This window comes from Callospermophilus lateralis, unplaced genomic scaffold (assembly GCF_048772815.1).
Source record: "Callospermophilus lateralis isolate mCalLat2 unplaced genomic scaffold, mCalLat2.hap1 Scaffold_73, whole genome shotgun sequence".
NCBI classification, from domain to species: Eukaryota; Metazoa; Chordata; class Mammalia; order Rodentia; family Sciuridae; genus Callospermophilus; species Callospermophilus lateralis.
In genome coordinates, this window is record NW_027515346.1 from 4721000 (window position 1) to 4726189 (window position 5190).

Genomic DNA, 5190 nt, shown 5'->3' on the forward strand with positions numbered 1-5190 from the left:
TGAAAGAAGCATTTCCAGAAGAAGGGAGTGAATTGGCCCATCCGGGAAGGTCTGGGACATGCTCTCCTGGTGGACAGGGTAAACCACCAAATCCCAGCCTGCTGCACTTGGCCTCTTCATTAGGCATAGCTCTGGAGGATACACATGCCCCCTTCATCTATCCCCACCTCACTACAGGCAGGACAAAACAGGTGGGCAGGTTGCAGCCCCCAGTGTTGTGCAAGAGGCTCCCTTGCCGTCCCACCCACAGGTCTAAGGACCCACCCTCACTGCTTCCAGGGCTTTGGGAGGGGCTGATCCCATGGAGCCACACACTGTGGTCTGTGGAACCTGACCTGGCCTGACCTGTTCCTCCCTAATTCTGCCCACCCAAATGTGAAAGTGGAGCCATTGTGAGTCTGTGACTCAGCCTGGCCAGGCAGCCCCAGCAAATGTGTCTCTTTATCATTCTTTAGATATGACCCCTTGACCCCAGGAGGCGTGGAAGTATGTCTCCCTTCAATTTCTGGGAGAAGAGTCACAGTGGAGACCACTAGGCTCTGTGACACCTGGTCCCTTGACTTCTAGCCCAGGCCTGTCACCCAGGCCTGATTCTCTCTCAAACCGTGTCCCTCCTAATTCATCAGCAGAGAGAGGGGGAGATCAGCCAGACAGACAGAAGGCAGTTTATCCTTTACATCATCTTTATTCCTAGCACTTGATCCTGGTTGGGGCTCCTCTCTTCTTCTAGGCCCCGCCCCCGAGCAGGCACAGGCTCAGAAACACAGTGCTCTGAGGAGTGAGTCCATACTACCCCAGCAGCTGCGAGTCTTCCATGGGCCTCCCCTCAAAGCTCAGCCAGAACAGATCTTCCTGGATGTGCTCCTGCTGGCCAACCTGCCGCTTGAGCTCCGCCACCTTCTGCGTCAGCCTGATGCTGTAGGGTCTGATGCAGCCCTTGTCGATCCTCACCAGGATGCTCAGGGGGCTGTCACAGTTCTGCACCATCAGCAGGACTGTGCTGCCAGAGGCCAAGCCCTGGCTGATGAGAGGGACCCTGTCCTGCAGCACTGGGCCACTGGGCAGGGCCAGGTGCTGCTGGAAGGCAGGCACTCCAGTCTTCTGGAAAATCTGCTGCTTCAGGTCCAACAGCATCGTGGAGTCACTCAGGGACACATGGTGCTCTTCGCCCCCCAGCATCTTCACCTCCAGGTTCCAGCCCTGGGGGCATCACCGAGGTTGGGCTCCCACACTGGCCACAGGTCCTGGGTGCTGTTCTCTGCTGGCTGCCTCCTCCACCCACTCGGCACAGGAAGGCCAGTCTCCCACAGCCTCCACGTTCCTTCCACCACCCTCCGTGTCCCCCTGTGGGCCCATCCCCTCTCCTCACACTTGATAACCTGGCCAAGCTCAGGGATTGGCAGTGAGTGATCTGCTGCTGGGAGACCCCAGCAAGGGCAGGGAGGAAAGTGGGCTGGAGTAGCCCAGCTGCCCCACTGTGCCATCTGCCTCACCATGGCCCTGGTCTCCAGTGCTTGGTCCACCTCAAGTGCTCAGGAGTTGGCTTCCTCTCCCCTCTAGCTGCTCCACAGTCCATTTATGAGTCTAAGCTACACACGGTGCCTCCCACAGCCCTCACCAGTGGCTGCTAGCCTTCAGTTTCGGTTTCCTTTTCCCAGTGCATGCCCCAGCATGAGTGAAGAAACAAGACAGAATGACAGGGAGATACTCTGGAGGGCCTTGGCTCTCAATGGGACCTGAGGGCCAGGACCCCGTCCCTGCCTCCCAAGGCTCCACCAGGGTGTGCATTTAGAAGCTCGTAAATGTCCAGCACTCAGTCTGCCTACAAGATGCACAAAAGTCATAGTAAGGTCTCCTTCATGGCTCAAATTATTGTAGAAATGTTGTGCACCCTCAGGGCCACCAGAGCTAAGTAGCACACAGGCCTTATGTGCAGTCTCACCCACTCCACGTCCCAAGGGTGTGTCAGCAGGGGTGGAGTGAGGGGCCCCATGTGCATATGTGTGTCAGTGCTGCGTGAGGGGTGATCGTGTGCTTATGTGTGCCTGCCCTGTCCTCCTGCCATTCACTTTAGCTGACACTCAGCACAAATACTGTGTGAAGGCCTCAGGGACCCATGTTCCTTACTCTGGGAATCTGGGCCTTCATTGGTCCAGCCCAGCATTGCTGGTTAGAGTTCACTCTGTGTACAATTCACAGGCCCTGTGAGCCCTTGGGCCAGAGCCCACCAGGACGTCCTGATAGAGGCACTAGGCTATGCTGTCTGCAGAGCTTTGGGGCAGAGGTCAAAAGTGCAGAGGGGAGTGGGTTCAGGTGGGGTCTCTGCCAGACTGCCAGGTGGAAACAAGAGGACATCTGGGCAGTTCCTTTACAAAGAAAACCTTAGGTGGGATGTGTTGAATCATCACAGATGGTGCTGGAGGGAAAAGGAAAGGGCTAGAAGGGGTCAGGTGGTCAGCTGCTGCTCTGATTCACCTGAGAGCCCCCTCAGCTGTTCAGGCTGCAGGGTGGATTCTCAGTGCTGGGGTAGTGGCTTTTCTGACACACCCTGGCACATGGCAGGTACCAGTGTCTTAAGGACTATCCATGGGGCATCCCATTGTGGCCATGGGTGTGGATCCAGCTCATACCCTGATCTGGTACAGACCAGGCTGGGCTCTGGGCTCTCTGAGCCATTCCTAACTTGACATGGCTACCCTGTCCCTGGGCAGCACCATTGCCTGACTGCTCCGCTCTGCTACCACCTGCCCTGGAATATCTACATACCTTCCTGTCCCCAGAAGCTTATTAAGAGTTGGACTACAGATCTGGGAGGCTGAGGCTGGAGGATCACAAGTTCCAGGCCAGCCTTAGCAACATAGCCGGCAATGTAAGCAACTTACAAGACCCTCTCTCTAAATAAAAAAAATTAAAAGGTTTGGGGATGTAGCTCATTGGTAAAGTACCTCTGGGTTCAATCCTCATTACTGAAAAAAGAGGGTACTGCCACAGGTACCCTCTTCATCAGAGAGAGATACCTGAAAGTCTTCTGCTGAAGCAGCCTGGGTAGACATCTTTGGTCTTCAGCAAGCACTTCCCAAGCTGGAAGGTAAGGTTAGATCTAAGGGTGCATAAATGGGGTGTGGTGCTGTTCTGAGGACCCTGCCACTGATACAAGGTTGAGGCAGAGTGCCCACGGACACAGCCAGGAACAGGCAGTGGTCACACCATAGAGGGGTCTGAGATCCTGCATCCCAAGTGCTGGTTGCCTGAGATCTCCTGATGCTTATCCATGTTTCTCCTGTGAAGTGCCTTCTCTGTACACCAGCGAGGGTTCATGGGGAATTTTTGCTGCCCAGGGCCCCACAGGGCAGGATTCAGGCCTAGGAGAAGCAGATATGAAAGCTCAAAATAGAGAAAACTAGTCAGAGTTGCCTGGTAACAGCATTGGCCTTCTCCTGGGTAGAAGGATACAAGAAAAAGCTAATGGCCACCTGCTGAGAGCCTGACACTGATGGCAGCCCAGGTGCAGGCCGGTGTACCAGATGCCCCCCAATGTCTCATGTCCTTGCCCCGGTGTGGCCTGTGTCAGCATGCACACGGCATTTGGGGTGAAACAGTGGTAAATGTTCAGGAACAGAACACAGAATAGCAGCATAAACTCAGGTGAGTGACAGGGAGCAGTGGTGCACACACAGGTGTGTAACCCAGGGACAATGAGTGGGTGTTCAATGCAGAGTGCCTGACGTGGAGCATGCTCCCTCACACAGCCCAAGGCTGCCCAGTTGTCTGGGGCTCTCCCTTCAGTGTTTCTTCATGCTATAATACTGTCACCCTGTGCTCAGTAGGTCACACCTCTGAACCAGCTGCATCAAGAAGAGGGCATGGGGGCTGGGGATGTGGCTCAAGCGGTAACGCACTTGCCTGGCATGCACGGGGCGCTGGGTTTGATCCTCAGCGCCACATAAAAATAAAATAAAGATGTTGTGTCCACCGAAAACTGAAAAATAAATATTAAAAAAAAGAAGAGGGCATGTACACGTGAGGCCCCACCTGGAGGGCCAGCAGCCCCTTCATCAACACTAGTGTCTTTGTCATGTCAGGGAGTGTTGGAGGTAGGAAGCTTGGGTGGACGAGATTGCTGTCCTGGCTTCCTGATGTATAGACCGAGTCTGACTCTGGGCTCCCATTGCCACCCAGCCCCAGTCCTTGGGGGGCAGGTTGACAATGACATCCTTTGAGGTGCACTGGTAGCTTTGTGCATGGATGTCCTGTGAGGCCCTCTGGATGTGTAAGTTCCTATTCCTGACTAGCCAGGCTCCCCTGGGACCATCTCATCTCTTGCACTGTGTGAGGGAAGGTGGGGCAGCCCTGAATGCTGTTCCATGGGACAAGGACTCTGCTGCTGGATGGCCATGACCCAGGTGTGGCCCCAGGTGGGGATGTGTTGAGGCCCTGTGCAGAGCCCATATGCAGAGGCTCATGACCTGATGACAGCCACCTGGAAGGAACGGTGCACACATCTGTAGCCATACTTCACCCGTCTGCATGAACGGTCAACACAGGGCCTTGGGAACCCAGACAGGGCTCATCTATGGCTGCTCACTCCAGGGGTGTGTGGGCATTTGCAGGCCAGGTCCAGGGGCTGCCCAGTTCCCTAGAACCTAGCCTGTGATGATGGCAGGAGGGACTCAGGGCCCTGGGTACCATCTAGCCTTCTGAACAGTGCAGAGTCCCTACTCCCACCCCAGCCCCCACCTGCAGCACTGAGGCCGAGAGTAATAAAACACCCACCTCACAGGAGACAGCTTTATCTTGTTGATCGGAAGTCTGCCAGCCCAATTTATGATGGAACATAAGATCTCCAAATCTGAATTTATGTGTCGTAGTATAACGAGAGGTCAATGAGATTGAAAGTGGGCTCGTGAGAGGAGCTGGCAGGCTCACTCCCAGGTGCTGTAAGGAAACCTCACAGTCTTTGTCCCCAACTCCAGCCTGGCCCAAGAGGGAAAGGACCTCAAAGGAGAGCCCTGCCTGAGAGGCACACCGGTTGGTGTAAGAGGGAGAGAGAGGGACTCCGTCAGGGCAGGGCCACGGCTGTGGCAGGAGTCTTAGAGAGGGTCAGCCTGGACCATCTGTGCTGAGGATGCAGATCTTGTGCCTGGTCTCAGGCCTAGCCCTCAGCCGTGGGTGAGCCCCTGGCTCAGAACA

General features: G+C 55.4%; 1 pseudogene; it reads right to left on the reverse strand.

Moving 5' to 3' along the window:
• Nucleotides 1-789: 789 nt before the first annotated feature.
• LOC143389365 (ubiquitin-like protein ISG15 pseudogene) lies at nucleotides 790-1179 on the reverse strand (annotated as a pseudogene).
• Between the last annotated feature and the right edge of the window lie 4011 nt (nucleotides 1180-5190).